Source organism: Lissotriton helveticus, chromosome 3_1 (assembly GCF_964261635.1).
Source record: "Lissotriton helveticus chromosome 3_1, aLisHel1.1, whole genome shotgun sequence".
NCBI lineage: Eukaryota > Metazoa > Chordata > Amphibia > Caudata > Salamandridae > Lissotriton > Lissotriton helveticus.
In genome coordinates, this window is record NC_136061.1 from 414,602,724 (window position 1) to 414,620,947 (window position 18,224).

At 47.6% G+C, this 18,224-nt stretch overlaps 1 protein-coding gene across 2 annotated transcripts in view; it reads right to left on the bottom strand.

Moving 5' to 3' along the window:
• The window catches only part of LOC144822560 (uncharacterized), a 334,324-nt gene that overhangs the window by 201,889 nt on the left and 114,211 nt on the right, over positions 1-18,224 (bottom strand). For both annotated transcript variants that reach the window (XR_013608641.1, XM_078680231.1), the window contains exon 2: positions 5,831-5,915. The gene's annotated coding sequence lies outside the window, so the exon portion shown is untranslated. The remainder of the gene's footprint in view (positions 1-5,830; positions 5,916-18,224) is intronic.

Below are 18,224 nucleotides of genomic sequence, written 5' to 3' on the forward strand. Positions count from 1 at the left end.
CCAGGCAGCTGAAAGGAATGGAGCCGCACAGCCTAAAGAAGGAGCATCCACTCCCCCGCACACACGGCCGTCTCACCCACTGGGCCGGCGCGGGGAGGGAACGCTCTAGTCGACGTAACCGCCTGAGCTCTGGCCCAACCGTACAACGAGGCCACCACTTGGCTTCCTGCCGGGCCGCGCTCCTCTGGGCCTGCGCGGGAAATCAGCGACTGCCTTCCGCGCCGCTGACAGGATCCTCCCCAGTCCTGCGCGTTGCCAGGGACGCTTCTCCGTCGCTCCGCCTTCTTCGCGCTGCCGTCAGGCTCCACCTCAGACCTGCGCGGTACCAGGGACACTACTCCGTTATTCCACCTTTCTGTTCTGTCGAGCCCTTCGCCGCGTCTGCTCTGTAGTCGGACGCCTCAGCCACCGCCTCCAACCCCGACACTGTGAGCCGGCTACTTTCCCCACCTCAGCGGGCCCTCGCTCCTCCTGATCACGAAAGGAGAGAAGATGATGCGACCTCTGTGCAGCGCCTCTGCTCCTAGGTAGGAGGGGTCAAGTCAGGGCAGGAGTGGGCTCGTGCAAGAGACAGAGAGGAGAACGGGGATCGGTCTCTCACCGTCCCCCTCAGAGGATGTCAAAAGTCCTCAAACAGCTCTTCCTCCTGATGGGGTAATTCAACTGGTCAATCTGCTTGAAATGAGCCCAGCAGTCTCCCGTGACCATCCGGAGAGTGGGTCAGCCCTTCTCTTCTCTTATTACAAGGACACCCAATCCGAGTTCAAAAGAAGGCTAGTTCGGGTAGGGCCAGATCTATGGCCTGAAGGGGGGAAATAACAGAATTAAGGGAGCAACCCTACAGAGAAGTCAACCCTCACAATGTCTAAACCCCCTCCTCAGTCACCACAGCCTGCGCTCCCACCAACTCCCTACTGCACAAAATGGCCTCCAAGGTTCTGTCCTATATATACCCTAGGTCCAGTTCACTAGAATGGGCCAGAAGGTTCTAGATTCCTTTCAATGTAATCCTATGGCTCAGGTCCCTGAGGTGAGCAGTTATGGCAGTTATAGGCCACCATTTTGTGTATCCCATCGTTTTAGTCAGGAAAGGCACCTAAGGCAGGAAAAAGAAAACTACAGTGCAAGGAGCACCTAACCCCTAGGTCAATACTTGAAAAATTCCAGTGGGCATCAAAAATAAAAGGTCTGAGGGGCAAAAAGGGGACAAAAATAAATAATGAAAGGAGGGACCACCCAAAAGGCCTACAGGTCTAACACTGGTGCACTCATGAAGTGGACACTGGGGACAGTCTGCCTGTTAAAAATAAAATGTACAGGCAACCTGATCATGTCAGGGACTGTATCGGGACTGAAGTCCAGAACATTTTGGATTTGGGAGTTATTGACCCCTCAGACAGCCCTTGAGCTAGTCCAGTGGTCTTGGCACCAAAACCTCACACCCAGGGTGGTGAGAGAGAGATGAGGTTTTGTGTTGACTGCAGTCGCTTTGACTAATGCTCATCCAATCCCAAGAGCAGATGAGCGTTTAGATATGTTGGCCTCAGCCACATTTCTGAGCACATTTGATCTTACAGCTGGCTACTGGCAGATCAGATTAGCTAATGATGCAAAGCCCAAGATAGCATTCTCAACCTCTAGTGGGCACTATCAATTTGTGGTAATGCCCTTTGGTCTGAAGAATGCACCTGCCACTTTTCAAAGGTTGGTGAACAAAGTCCTAACAGGCCTGGAAGACTATATCTAGATGAAATTGCTGTCTTTAGCTCCACCTGGGAAGAATACCTGGTCCAACTGAGAAATGTTTTGGAGGCCCTGCAGAAGGCAGGCCTAACTATCAAGGCTACTAAATGCCAGATAGGGCAGAGTCAGGTTGTGTACCTGGGACACTTTGTAGGTGGAGGCCAGGTTCAACCATTACAGAGCAAACTTCAGACCATCATGGAATGGGTTGCTCCAACTACACAGACTCAGGTCAGAGCTTTCTTGGGCCTGACTGGGTACTACAGGAGATTTGTCAAGGGGTATGGTTCTATTGTGACACCCCTGAATGACTTAACTTCTAAGAGAATGCCTAAGAAAGTTCAGTGGACAGTAAGCTGTCAAAACGCATTTGATGACCTGAAGCAGGCCATGTGCACTGCACCAATTTTGCAAAGTCCTAACTCCTCCAAAGAATTCATTGTCCAAACAGATGCATCCGAGTTGGGGGTAGGGGCTTTGGTGTCACAATTGAATGATGAAGGTCAGGACCAGCCAGTAGCTTTTTTTTAGCAGAAGGCTGACCCCTAGAGAGAAACGTTGGTCAACTATTGAGAGGGAGGCCTTTGCTGTGGTTTGGGCTCTGAAGAAGCTGAGGCCATACTTGTTTGGCACTCACTTCACTGTTCAGACTGACCATAAGCCCCTCTTATGGCTATAACAGATGAAGGATGAAAATCCCAAACTTTTGAGGTGGTTCATTTCCCTACAGGGGATGGACTATACAGTGGAACAAAAACCTGGGAGTACCCATGCCAATGCAGATGGACTCTCCAGATATTTCCACTTAGAACATGAAGACTCAACTGGTCAAAGTTAGTTTAATGTCCCTGTGTTTGGGGGAGGGGGTTGTGTAGGAGGGTAGGATCTGCTTACTATGGTTACCCCCACTTTTTGCTGGTGTTTCACTGTTTTTCGACTTTAGTCTGGCTAGGGCCCTGCTATCCAGGACCCCAGCCTAGCTGCTTCCTCTAAATTGATTGCATGTACTTTAGGTACACTCCAGATTGGTTACTGGGTTACCCTTGTGAGGCCCTAGTATATGGTACCTTAGGTACCAAGGGCATAGGTACCCCAGATGCCTTCTAGGGGCTGAAGCATGTATTATGCCACCCCTTGGAAGCCTTCCAAAATGGCACCCCAGAACTGCTACTGCAGCCTGGGTAAGGTGGTGCATGCACGCTTTACTAAGATACAGGTTACCTATATCTACCTTTAATCACTGACACATATAAACCTATCAGTCACTCCTATGGCAGGCCTTATCACTCCTGAAGGCAGAGTGCTTGGTTTTGTGTGAGAGGGTGCCTATGCATGAGCAGAACCCTATGCAGCTTTCGGAATCTATTCTCTGAGGCTGTTCTGAGATGCAGCCAGACCATATACTCTTAAGTGCATTATAACCTCGTGGTAAATGCTATCTTTGGAATGGCTCTATGTAAACATGTTGTGTTTGGCGTCAAACACTTTGGAATCCTACCCCTCCCCCTCCCCCAGGCATCGGGGGTAGAATTCCACCCTTCTAGAGGGAGAGATATGTACACACTGGTCTAACCGGTAATAGTTTAAAAGAGCGTTGGCATCACAAAATTGATGCCACAGACACGGGCCTGACCTCCTGCTGCTGGACGAAACTCCAGCAGGGGAGGCCTGGACAATAGGTTTCCTGTCACAGGGAGGTGTAATCACCTCCCAGACAGGCTTTAGTGTATTGGGGTTGGGTGGGTGCATTCAGAGAATGTTTTTCAGACAGTGCTGGGGCACACTTGGTGTCCTTGCGCATACCCCAGTTCAAACCGGTTGCAGGGGCACTCAGCCCCTGCTCTGGCCCGAAACTGGACAAAGGGAATGGGTGTAACCACCCCTCTTCCAAGACCCTCCCATAGGTGGATCGCCAGAGTATGTCCAATCCCCTAACTTAGTATAAGTATGAGACGCCAGTTCTAAGGACTTCAGATTATACCTGGACGAAACTCTGCAACATATATCCTGGAACTTCGACATTCTACATGACTAGAAGATGGAAGAATCTCCCTTGGGGTCAAGGAGTGACTCCCCTGTTCAAACAGGCACCAAAGCAGCATCTTACCGGTCTGCATTTCCAAGGCTCCAGCCGGATCCCGACAGATTTGTGACTCAGGACATGGACTTTCAGACTTCTCAGAGGCCACCACGAGATCCCAGTAAAGCTGAGACCCGCAGCCCTCACGAGTGACATGGAACCGAAACTCCTGGACACCGTGCACATTTGCAAGTGCATCAACTTCCCGAGCTTTCCCGAAGTTGTGCGTTGGGCTACTTGAAGTCCAAGCCCCGAGCACCGTTTGCACCGAAGATTGTGAGCCTACACTCCACGAGTGTTCCGTGGGCCGGCTTCTAGCATTTCTGCTCGAGGCTCCTTCGCGATCCCTGGTCCATTGACTGGTGGGCTTTCCTGGTTGCTCCAGACATGCCCTGACTCCCCACCAAGTGGTGAGTCCCTCAGACCTTGCTGGTCTGCACCAAAGCCAATCTTTGCTTTATGCGTGGGTTGCTATTGCCAAGGCTTGTTGGGTCCAATCCGGATACCGACACCACAGCACTCGACATCTTTCGTAGCACAGCTCGAATCCAGCTCCTGGTCGTCGTCGCCTCCTGGTCCTTGTGGCTGAAGAGTCAAGCTTCACCTTCTTCACCTGAAAACACCCGACATGGGTGGGCATCTGCTCATCGCCTTCCTTGTCACTGGCTAGTGACCCAGACTCTGTCCCCTCTGCTTTCAGGTTCTTCAGATCTCCGATTCACCCTTGGATCCACCTGGACACTTTCGACTTGGTTGCCAGCAGCACTTTGCAGCAGATCACCATTGAAAACGACAACGAAACCCGACATCAAAAGACACCTATGCACCCGGCTTCCCTGGGTGAGGTAACGCGAGTACTCCGGTGCTCCCGTGGGTATTGACTCTATAACTGCCTAGTTCTAAAGGGGTTTGATCCAAGTCCTCTTCTAAGTGTCCTTAATCTTTAAAATGTCAACCGCGACTTTCCCCATAGTAGTAAATGGTGATTCGCAGCTGTGTTTAGACACTGCACGCGTCCCCCATGGATCCCCTGTGTCACTACCTTGGGTAGTTCCTGGTGGCCCCAGCGGTTCTAAAGGCTCTAGACCTTGTATCTATGGGTGTGGTTCTTATACCACTTTCTTAATATATGGTTTGGTACGCCCCTAGGGCTCAACGTATATTGTGCTAATTTACTGTGTTCTAAATAAGTTTACTGCATGTACTTTTGCCTCTAGCCTCATAAAGAGACTAGAGGGATGTGTTTAGAATAAATACATATATTTTATATATATATATCTGATGTGGTTCTCCTTTCATTTGGTCATTGATGAGATTATAGACTGGTAAAACAAGCTGCTTTACATTCCTTCAAGACTTAGCCTGAAGGCTGCTCTCCCCAGCTACCACTAGGATAGCTTTCTATATAGGTTGTCTTTAAACCTACCATCAATAAGGGTCATTTGGACTGGTGCAAGGTGCCCACTAGAATAGTGGACAGTAAATGCCAGGCCAACTTCTCACACGCTGGTCCTTGGTTGTGCAGGGCTTTGTAGGTGTGTGTCAGAATCTTGAATGGGCATCGCTTGTGGAGAGGGTGGCAGTGGGGGTAGACATGGAACAGACTGACTGGTGCTCATTGTGTACTATGTAATCCTAAGAGAAAAAGAACCTTCTAGATACGCCATTGAAATACCAAGTACTCATTAGAGGGAATGGGTAATGTTCCCGCTGATTTCCACTGTGTGGGTTAGGTGTTACCAGATGATGAGGACCAGCTATGAGATAGAAAAAAACTAAATATATGAAAAACCTATGCCCATGGAGTGGAAGAATTCAAAGTCCACCTAAATACTGAATTTAACAGACAGATGGGTGATCCTTTGTCTCTGGAGATATGGAGCAGGTGATGACCCTGCTAACTTTTCCATGGTAATATAAAACTAGAAAAAATTAGTTTCCTTTCATTATTACTACAAACAACTTGATTTATCTCATAGAAAATCAGAATAATTCAATATGAACTACCTTCATTTCCTGTTCTCCTCACTTCAGGCTGCAAAACCAACTTCCAACATGTTCTGCACTCCACCAGAGAGGAACAAGTCTGTAACTGGAGACAAAGGAGGATATGACTGTAGTGAAATGTACACTAAGGACAAATCTAAGCATTTTACTTACAGTTGTTAGCATAAATCATTGTATTACAGATGTTATCCTCCTAACAATGGTTTAATAATACTTACTTTCCTCTAAACTACTAACAGCGGGATTACTTACAGGTAGTTTATTTTTATCACTCCGACTTCAAATCTTATTATAGCTTATAGGTTCAACATTTTTCGGAGACTCGACTGTTGAAGTTTAACTATTGAATTGCATAATAGGTGTATACGTGAGTTAGACAGGTTTAGATGCAAATTAAAACCAGCTAGCTAGAAAGGCTTCTTAAATAAAACATTGAGAAATAAAATGTTTGAGTATTAAGGTATCTGGCGATGGGCAACATTATTTCTGTTGCTTACAGTCAACAGGTGAAGTTGTCTACCTCTACAAACCCTAATTCTATAGCCCTTGTCACGAGTGCCCTGAAAAGCATGGGTATAGTTGTCACACCCCATTAAAACCAATTCCCATGGACTGGAATTTATCAGCACCAATATTAATCGCCTACTACAAGGTTAGCCCTTTAAAATGATACCTAGGCAGACACAAAAATTCAGCAGATGTCCTGTCGCCCACATAGTGATTACTTTGCAGGTGGGGAAGTTGGGGAACGTCTACGTTTCTGATGACGGACGCACAGTCAGTTGTGCCCTCAGACACACCTTGCAGTGGATCAGCTGCTATTGAACTGCTATCTCAGTGGTCTTCCCTATTAGGAGTGGGGGTTTCAATGCTGTTTTCCCTGCCTATGACTGGGAATGAAAAGAACAGAAATGTAGCAGATGTATAGGGAAAAAGCTCCCAGGACCGGTCTCACAAAGGGTCTCCACACTTGTGCTGGAGACCCCGCATTCGTGGGGAACTCTCCGCATTCAGTCGGAATGTCCGCTAATATGAGACTTCTCATTGCGGAGATCCCGCCTGAGTGCATAGACTCCCCTACGGCTGTGAAGAATCATCACGAGTGCGGAGGCCCTTTGTGGATCAGGCCCCCAATGTGTCAGGGACATTATTTGTTGTGCAAAACCAAACCTCACATTGGGAGTTTACCTTTGAAAATAAAAAAGTATCCACCAGCTTGCTATGCTGCAATGACATGGTAGAAAAGTTGACACTGAGCATGTTTGCTGTAAGTGTGTCTTCTGTGTCAGGAGAAGCATTTTCAGCACAAAAGATTTTGCCAACCCTGCAGGGGTCTTCAGTATGGTTGGTGGGTGCCTATATGAGATCTCGCCTCAGACAGCCCTGTTGCAAGACATTTTGTTACCTTAAGTGGTCTTACAGACTGACCATTACTTACCATTGCTTGTCTTCATTGGCCCTCTTGTTTGCTTGATTAGATAGAATTCATCAGCTTTCATAGGCATTCGTATCTCTTATTGTGCTTTTCCCTCCCCTGGAGCATTGATGCATACTGTGTCCTTCCACTACTCACTTTTACAGGCACTACGTTTTTCTCTTTGTTTGAGCATTATACAAGTGTGCATGTGTTTTACAACTGTCTCCCTTATGTACTTCCCCCTCCGTGTTACTCCTCATTCCCTTCCCCAACACTATATAGTCTGTGTGCTTAAACCAGACCCTTCCAACCACTGTTTGTTGTCTGTGTGCTTCCCCCACCCTCTCCCACCCACCCTCCATTGTCAGTGTGCTTCTCCATGGGCTTGCCGCAGCCCCGCCAATGTACTTGTGCTTGCCAAGGCTCCTCCCAACCACCCTCCTTTGTCCATATGTTTGCCCTAGCCCCTCTTGTACACCATCCGTGTTCTCGCCCTAACATTTCCCACCCACCTTTTGTTGTCTGTGTACTTGCCTATCCCTTCTCGCCTCTCCTCTCCCAAAACATGGGTACAGAGGACAGACGAAAAGGGATGGGGAGCACAAAGCTCAAAATACTTTCTTAAAAAGAGCTATGATGTGGCCAGCGCTAATTAAAAATAAAAAAAACACATTGGCACTGGCCACATTAGAGATCTTTTTTTTAAATTATTTTTGGCTATGCTGCCCTAAGCTAGCAATACCAATGCTGTACAGCATGAACAAAAAGCATTGGCAGGGCCAATATGTTTCCAATTTGAAACCTATTGACTTTGGCAATGCTCGTTTTCAAAGTAGCTTCATAGCATAGATGTAATTCAGTTAATTTCAGAAGGTATCCAAGCATGGTCGGAAGGTGATCTATTTGTCTGGCAAGACCAGCCTTCAGCGGCATGCTTACAATTATTTCCAGAAGCTCACGTAAAGTTAAATGCTACAAAGTTTAAATGCTAAAGGATCGTCAAGCGTTGGCTCTTTGCTATGTAGTTGTCGCCTTCCACAAATTTCTATCCTCAGTCTTCTCCCCACTATAGAGTTACCTAGCGTGAAGCACAAATATTTTTCTGGTTGAAGGTTTAACCATATGTTTTGACAAGACATTGATGTTTTATACACCATGAGCAGACAGGCTTCATGCACCACTCTTCAACCAAATGCCTCTATGGGCCAGATGTACGACCTTATTTTGCATGCACAAACAGGTTTGGGCCATGTATAATCCCTATTTAGCGAGTCACAATTTTTATGCGACTCGCTAAATAGGAATTGCTAGTTGCTATTAGGAAGGGGCGTTCCAAGGGCGTCTCTTCCTAATAACAAGTCAGAGGCCTATGTAAGAATGTTTTGCAACCTCAATTGAGGTAGCAAAACACTCGTAATTCACTGCCCTCTTTAAGAGGGTGGTAAAGCACTTGCAAATGGGAAGTGGTTCCCAGGGGACCCCTTCCCCTGTGCCAATGCAGGTGAAAATATTCTTTAGGGGCAGGCTGTGGTGCCGGGGACCACTATCTGCTCTTAAATAATTAAACAAAAAGTTTAATTTTTCTATTTTTAAATGCATCCCGTTTTCCTTTACGGAAAACGGGCAGTATTTTTTTTTTTTTTTTAAAGGCTTTATTTAAAAGAAGGCCCAGGCATTGAGGTCTGCTAAGCCCAGCAGGCCACCATACCTTGGAGGGCCAGCCATTCCTAATGAGTTCGCAAATTGCGAGTGCCTCATTAATATGCATGAGGCATGCAATTTGCGACCCCATTAGAAATCACTAAGAGTGTCTCAAACACTGTTGTACATGGCATTTAGCGACTCGAAAATTGCGACTCGCAATTGAGCTCAATTTGCGAGTCGCTAAATGACATGGTAGTACATTTGGCCCTATGTCTATATGCCATGGGCCCGTGGCTTGCTGGAGCCCTCTGTGATTCTATTGTTAAATGCTGAAAAGGCATCTGACTCCGAAAACACAAAGATTGGCAAAGCGAATAAGTCTCACGTATGGGAGAGCTATTAGCTTTATCAATTTCTTTTAGCCATACTGGATGCCATGGCTGACATAAAAAGCACTATGAAGAGGTTACCACTGACCACGAGGGGCAGGGAACTATTTTCTTAGTGTAGGATTATTCTCTGCCTTCACAAAAAAAAGTTACATTATCTCACGTCCAAGCAGAAGTCTGCCGTATTGGCCCAGAAAGAAGACAGTGCCAAAAAGGTCATTTAGAGTAGGGTGCACAGTCCCATTTCCAACCTTTTAGCACCTTGGCCCCCCTTGGCATGAGTCTTAGGTGCATTTTTTCTGGCGGGACAGGAGGGGGCAAGTAACGAAGGAGATGCTGGGGGTGGACGGGGCAAGCAACAACAGGGGAGGGATAGACTGGATAAGCAACAACGCAGGAGGAAGGTGCGGGCAGGGCAAGCAACAGTGAGAAACGGGGGAAGGGAGGAAGAGGATGCAAGTAAGAGGTAAAAGAGTTAAAGGAAGGTGAGGGTCATTGGCTTTCTACAATCCCTCCTCGCCCGCTTTCATTGCTTAAGCGGGAGTAGTGTTGACACTTAGAGTTAATTATGAACCTAATCTATCTGCATCTCTCAAAGAACTGAATAAAGGGAAAAACATAACAGAGATCAGAAATGCAAAGCAAATAATAGGAAAAGGTGGCATGATGCGAGAAAGAGAGTGAAAGAGTGGTATGGGGCGTAGCTTTCACTGGTGCAGCGGGTGAAGTGGCACCAGGGCTAGAGGCCTGATTATTACTGTATTTTATAATTAAAATAGCAGCTGGTCGGCACAATTTCTTCCTTACACTAGGGCCCACTTACAGTGTCGAAGCAAGGAAGTCTGCTTCTGGAGGCATGAATTTTGAGGATAGAGGCTGCCCCCCGCTCTTACCTGCAGCCACCAGCACCCAACCCCCCGCTCGTAGATTCGGCTGCCGGGGGCGGAAAATGCAGAGGCTGCCCCTGGCAGCCTAAGGCGGAGGTCTTCAAACTTTTTTAGGCTGATACCCCCCCCATCTAAACTTTTTTAGACTTCGAGACCCCCTCTACCAGCACCACTTGACAACAAATTCTGGAAGCTGGTACTCTGCATCATTGCTAGTCATTCACACCTGCAGAGTCTAGGTCGTATATGGCAAATAATATGAAAGTAAGAGTGTTTAGTAAGCTTCAGTTTTTATACTGCCTGTGGTTAGATGACAGATGCTTATTACAAACTTCAAATTAAAAGTCTCCAAGAAAAATGCGCACAAAAAAATTACAATGGTGCATTCTTTTACACATAAAACAACATTTTGCATAGATCAATAAAATCAATTTAAAAACTAATGAGACAGATATACCAAAGAGACAACCAATGTGTCGATGGATTCTTGCTATTACAATCCTACGGTTGTGCTCCACTTCCAGGGGCTTATATGCAAGCCCCTTGCGCCACCAGTGCACCACTTTTTGTGAAGCACCGGCGGCGCATTTTGCTGCTCCATATTTACACGGATGGGAAAAGCCACCCTGAGTGGCTTTGCCTGTCCTTGTAAAAACTGCCCCTTTAAACGCAGCACTTTGAGGGAAAGGGGCGTTGCACAGGTGTTGCTGTGGGTGTTCCCACGCAACACCCATGGAACCTGCCACAGTTTCAGATTTACAAAAAAAACTTACCCTGAAAATGCTTCTGAATGCTGCTCCTCCCCATGGGAGGGGTAGGGAGGTGCAACAAGGATAAATGTACTTTTTTCTCCTCGTTTTTTTATCTATTTCCATGCATGCTGCATTTTGCAGCACACATGGAAAGAGGAAATCACCTCTGGTGATTGTTTATGTGCAGGAAGGTGTTCCTTCCTGCACATAAACAATCATTAAACAAATGACGGTTTGCAAGTACTATGTGGCTAATGTAGCACACATAGAAGTTGAAAAATGTAATTTCAGATTGTTTATGTGCAAGAGGGGACACCTGCACATAAACAATCATCCCCTAACGCAGGCATACTTGCACCATAGTACAAGGGTGCCTGCATTAGTGCATGGCATTAAATTGTGCGCCAGCGCAGGGGAGAGCAAAGGGATCCACCATATCCTTGTAGATATGACACATGCCTGTGCTTTCAAAGTGCTGCAGCGTGGCAAAGGGATTGCGGTGCCGCGCTGCAGCACTTCCTTGTAAATGAGGAGCCCAGTTTTGAGTGGTACTTAGAAATCGGAGCACTCAGAGACATTTGTAATATATTTTTTACAATTTTATATAGCACAAACATGACACAAAGGGATTTGCGTGCTTTATAGGATCATCTTTCACTTTACAGAAGGACACATTCATTTTTTGTAAGCATAGGGAGATTAAGTGATTTGCCGAGAATCACAGGACGCTGAGAACTGAATCTGGTTTCCCAGCTCCAAAGTCAGCAGCTCTGGCTGTTGTGCCACATCATTGCCCTTAGATAAGATATCAGGAAAGGGGGACCCGAAAAACATGCTTTCTGACACAATTAAAAAATCATTGATTATGTGGACTATGGTCCGGTGTCACTAGTAGAAGGTCATCAGCAGTTTTTCAAGAAGGCCTAGGGGACATCTACATCAGACACATATGCGATATAAGTGATTTAAGAGGATATATACCTTTCTTCTCTAGCAGCATCAAGAGCCATTCAGTTGTTAACATAATTGGCTTATAAAGAAGACAGCCTTCCAAAGATTCAGAAACGTCATAAGAAAGCATTTATATATGCCCTACGAAAGACAGATGGCATATTTCACGATATTTGCTATTTCAGGCTTGTGTACTCAGCTCTAAAGTATTTGAACATTTTAAATGAGCACCAGCGACTTCAATCAAATGAAGGAGACTTAAAAAAACAAAACTCTTCAGACTTACCTGCCGGTGAATGGAATCCTCAGGAGGAATGCCTTGTTTTCACATCATTGGAGCGAAAGGCAGTAGCAGCGAGGTTACAAACCATGATAACCTCGTGGAGGAAGGCCTCAAAAGCAAGGTGCAGGTCAGCAACACGATATGAAGTTAAGCAATCGGGAGGTAAAAGGCAGCAGTTGAAGTATTTTGCAGCTTTTTGTATGCAAAATTCGCGGCACTCCCTGGCATCTGTACTAGTGCTGTCCATTTCTATGGAGGAACGTCAGTGTTGACGTCATTGTTGCAGGAACTACATGCTGATTGGCGGTTCTGAATGCTTCAATCAGAGAGAGCCCTAACTCGAGATCTTCCAACGTGGGAAGCTGCACACCAATGGATGGTGAAATGGTCACGTGCCCCCCCCCCCACCCCTCTGAGGTGAAGCTGCGCCCCCCTCCCCTCCAAGGGGGCGCGCCCCACACTTTGAAGACCTATGGCCTACTCCTAAGGCATAGATAGATAGCTACGCCACTGACTGACTATGCTACTGGCGTGAGAGAGAGATAGGTCTAGTAGGAAAAGTGAAATGAAGGAATTATGAAAAAAGAGCTTATAACAAGAAGAAGAGGGTAAAAGCATGAACATATGGATTTAAATGTGAAAGGACTGATAGATGGATGTGTAAAGCAACATTCACATGGGTGGGTGAAAAAAAGAATGGCTGGAGTGATGAAATGCTGGAGGAATGAAAGTTTGGATGGATGGGTGAATTGAGAAAAGGAGGGTGAAATGATGAATAAAAAGGAATGCATGTATGGATGGGAAAAGGATGAGTGAATGCCTGGAAGTTTGAGTGGAAGGATAGAAGGATGTATGGAAGAGAGAAGTGATGAAAGGGTGGATGGACAGTATGGTAAAGGAAGGATGGATGGAAGCATAAAAAGATGGATAGATGGATGGAGGCATGCATGAAAGGCCTAAAGGATGGCGAGATAGATGGACAGAAGGTGGGCAGATGGGACCTCATCTAGCTTGGATCAAAGTGAGGGGTATTTTAATTTTCTGGAGTAGGGAGTAATTGTACTCCCTTGGTGAGGGTGAATTGAAGGTTCATGGGTGTGTACAGCTAAAGGGGTGTGAGTGTGACTTGAGGATGTGTGGGTGGGTAGAGGTAAAGGGAGGTGAAAGTGACTTGAGGGCTTGGGTGGGAAGAGGTAAGGGGAAGTGACGTTGACTTCAGGGTTCGAGTGGGTAGAGATAAAGGGGGTGAAGGTGACTTGAGGGCTCAGGGCAGGTAGAAGTAAGGGGCGGTGAGGGTGATATGAGAGCTCAGTGGTGGGTCAGGGTCAAGGGATTGAGGGTGACTTGAGGGCTCAGGGATAGGTAGAAGTAAGGGGAGGTGAGGGTGACTTGAGAGCTCAGGAGCGGGTCAGGGTATAGATAATGAGGGAGACTTGAGGGCTCACGGTTGGGTAAAGGTACAGGGAGGGGAGGGTGACTTGAGAGCTCAGGCGTTGGGTAGAAGTAAAGGGAGGTGAAAGTGACTTGAGGGCTCGGGTGGGTAGAGCTAAAGTGAAGTAAGGTTGACTTGAGGACTCAGAGGGGTAGAGGTAAATGAAGGTGAGGTGGACTTGATATTTGAGCAATGGTGGAGGAGTGTCACCCCACTGCCTCAGCCGGCAGCCAAAAAATTCAACTATATTGTTTTATTTTTTGGCTGCTGGCTGAGCCACCGTGTGTGGGTATGAGCAGTGCCGGGCCGAGGGGGCGGAGTGATGTGCACAACAAACAGACGTGCCCAGTTAGGTCTGTGCAATACAGCCAGGTTGGAGAAACAGCACAGACTCCATGACCTGAGAGGAGCATCAAAGCAGCCCGTTCAGGCCAATCCCTGTGCTGCTCTCATGCAACATGAGAGCAGCACAGGGATTGGATTGGGAATCTGCTGCTGTCCCAGTGTCTGCCGGAACCGGAAGCAGCGGTTCCGCTCTGTAACGTGAAGCAGGTGAAACAGCAGGAGGTAATTTTTATTTTATTCCCCTGCTTCCTCCTGTGCCCACCCCGCTTGCTCCCTCCACCCACCCCACACCAATGTCAGTATGTATCGCCCGCCACTGGGTTTCAGGATGGGTAGAGCTAAAGTGAGGTGAGGGTCACTTGAGTGCTCTGGGGTGGGTGGAGGTAAGGAGACGAGGGGGGTGAATAAGGGCTAAGAGCTGGGTGGAGGTAAGGGGACATGAGGGTGACTTGAGCGCTCAGGGATAGGTACGGGTAAAGTGAGGTCAGGTGATTTTATCGCTCAGGTTTGGGTAGAGGTAAAGGGAGGTGAGTGTTACTTGAGGCGCCAGGTGTGGGTAGAGTTAAAGGAAGGAAGGCTCACTTGAGTGCTAAGGGGTGGGTAGAGGTAAAGGGAAGTTAGGGTGACTTGAGGACAGGGGTGTGTAGAGGTAAAGAGCGGTGAGGGTGAATAGAGGGCTTACAGTTAGATGGAAATAAAGGGGGGTGAGGGTGGCTTGAGGGCTCAAGTTTGGGTAGAGGTAAAGGAAGATGAGGGTGACTTAAGGGTTCAGGGATAGGCAGAGGTAAAAGGAGAGAAGGGTGACTTGACTGGATAGTAAGATATGATATGGCCTGTCATTGCATAGTATGGTAGGGATGGTAGGTACAATGGCATGGCCTATGGTATGGTATGGTATATGCTATTGGCTGGTGTGTTGTATGGTATGTTTTAATATGGCCAGTTATCGTATTGAATAATAGGGTATTATATGTTATGGATTGTCATTGTATTGTATTTATATGGAATGTCCTGTTATTGTATAGCATGGTTTGTTATGGTATGGTTTGTTATTGTATAATATGGTATGTTATAGTCTGTTATTGTATATTATGTTACGGTGTGATACGTCATGCTATGTCATTGTACAGTACATTATGATATAAGAATGGTATGGTGTGTTATTGAGGCACATGAACTGCTAACAGGACGCATACACATGCATTTAGGCAAGCGCCGATATCATCCAGTTGGGTCAATTTAGAAACATGTAACTTATTTTGCCTTTATCAAATTGGGTAGGAAGGCAGCATCATACGGATTGGAATGTGACCAAAACGAGGGCGAGTCATAAACAAACACACCCCGTACCGAATGCTGCAACATGTAACTTTAGTCGAATTTAATAAATTGTGTTATGTGGCTCAAAAAAGACTGGCTGGAGAATAACAACTTACTGGAAAGTGAAATTTGGAAAATTTCAAAAGCCAACAATGAGCGAGGGAAACAGCGGCCCAAGATTAAAAAGCAAAAATGAAGGGGCTTAAAAAACACACTCATAAAAAAGCATAACAATCCAAGTGCAAGCAGCGCGGAAGAACACTAACCAATCAAGCATTTACAATGCAACGGTCTCGCCTTTGCAAAAGTTAGAGCTATTGGCATTGTAAATGACACATTTTTTATTTATGTGTTGGTTTTGAAAACAGATAAATAAATGTCATTGTCATTTACAATGCCAATAGCTTAATCTCTTGCAAAAGCGAGACCTATTGCATTTGCACACACACACAGATGATGTGGTGGTGGTGGATGTGGTGGTGGTGGATGTGGTGGTGGTGGTGGTGGATGTGGTGGTGGTGGATGTGGTGGTGGAGTTGATGGTGGTGGTGGATGTGGTGGAGGTGGTGGATGTGGTAGTGGATGTGGAGGAGGTGGTGGATGTGGTGGATGTGGTGGAGGTGGTGGATGTGGTGGTGGTGGTGGTGGGTATGGTGGTGGTGGGTATGGTGGTGGTGTGATGGTGGTGGTGGTGGATGTGGTGTATGTGGTGGTGGTGGATGTGGTGGTGGTGGATGTGGTGGATGTGGTGGTGGATGTGGTGGTGGATGTGGCAGTGGTGGATGTGGCGGTGGTGGATGTGGCGGTGGTGGATGTGGCGGTGGTGGATGTGGCGATGGTGGATGTGGCGATGGTGGATATGGTTGGACCTTATAAGTCTTTAGCCAGAGCAATTGGCTTTGTCAATGTCTGTAAGCTATGTTGTAGAGCAGCATGGGTGATGTGCAGCATGTTAAAAAGTTATAATAAACAAGAATGTGTGTATTGCTCTCCGTGTGTGTTTGTTGCCAGAACTATATAACTTTCTTATGCATGCATAACGCCGAACGTGGATGGGTTAGGGAATGATTTTGAGGTGTAAGGAGCAATGGCAGTGTGTGTCAGGGTGCACCTTACACTGTAGATAGAATACCTGTGGTTACTTCTGAGAGCTACAAAGTGGGAGCACGGTAGAGGGCACAATGGTTGTGCCAATCTGCCTTTTCCCGAGTCTATCCTGGATTCAGGACTTCTGCGTTGCACAGCTGAGCGCAAAGCATGCCCCACGCAGGCCCACCGGACCCCAATAAAATGTTATGTAACAAGTCTGTGGTCACCGTGGTGGCTTTACATCAGGAGTGAAATATCCACTTATGCCACTTTCAGCTACCAACTCTAATGCGCTGCTCCACTATCCCCGGGAATGGCTACTTGAAGAATGGTACGAGATGCAGTACCTTGTCACTTCTACACACACAAATGACATAGGGGTTATGGCGCTTACACACGGAGATGTGAGTCAACATACCCTCGGGGACAGTTGAAGTATGCAACACACGTCTGACACTCGGGTTATGCCACCCATACAAAAGATACAGCTGGGTGGTACCCCTCACTTTTCAGCCCACGTACCACACATAAACCCACAGACATACTCAAGACTCCAACAAGGCCTTTCCTAGGGTGCGTCCGAACCCAGGGACTTTCCCAAACCATGCCGCCTCGCAGCTCCCCCTCGGCTACTACCAGATGTACCCTCTCGAGAAGACACTTGTATCTGGGTCTCACATACTTTCAACAGCCCCAGTCTCACCTCGGATACTCACAAGGCCGTAAGTCTGCTTCTTCCATGCAGCTGTCATCAAATTACCTGTCCACACACCTTAGACACTCAAAACTAACATCCCCGGCCTTGACGACAGCAACCCTCGCCCCATAAGACACAACACTCATGTCAACGGCCCCCGCCATACTCACAGCTGCCCGCTACCCCATCTGGTGCTTTCTGCAGTTCCTGCTATACTCCCAGCTACCCCTGCCATCTGATACAGCAGTCCCGGGTCTTTCTCGAAATAGTGAAAGACAGTGCACCTTTGCAATGACAGCTGCCCCGGCAACCCACAAGATACTCACAGCTGCACAGTCCATCTAGGCAGTCCGTCGGGTACTTGGGCTAACCTCCTACAACTGCAGTCCACCAGATCCCCAAAGCAGCGGCAAGATGCCGGGCAGGCGCGACCGCGTGCCCCGCCCAGGCTGCATAGCAGCACCGCAAACACCCAGAGCTGCAGGCCGGGCCACAGGATTCCCAACAGCCGCCGCTGCCCCCAGGACAGAACCACATCGCTGCCGGCGGGTGAGATCACCGGGGCTACGGTGCTCCCGAGCCTCCTGCATGTACGGGTCCTCCCACAGGACACGGCAGAGTGAGCTCGGCTCCGAGGGGAGCCAACCCTCGCAGCCCCTCCGAGAGGTCCCAAAATTAGCTGCATTATACTACTGACTTACACGTGAGTGCGGGCTATGGGAAGGCCTCTCTCTCCCACGTACCGCGTGCACAGCACGCGATGAGGGCTACGGCTGTCCTGAGCCCTTCTTGCGTATCGTGCAGATTTCCATCACCGCACCGTACGCAGCTGGGAAGGAAGAAGAAAGGCTGGCAGCGCATTGCATGCGAGTGTGTCTTAGGAGCAGAACACGAAACCGAAAGAATAGCGGAGCGCAAGGCACACCACGAGGCAGAGCGAGAGAAAAGAGACGTGCACGTTCACCGCCCATGTCTGCTCAAGCACGCTTTCACACCCATTATCTGCAATGGGTTTTTAAGCTCGTGCACATCTACTGTCCCACTTCGGAGCCCACACAGCAGAAATAAGTCTCGCTTCGCGAGCAGGGCATAGCGCTGCATCGCTAGGCGAGACCTAAAAAGGAAACAAGATTATAATGCCTCAGTTAATGAGTTGGTCTGTGGCATGTGGAGAAAGAGTGATAGCAA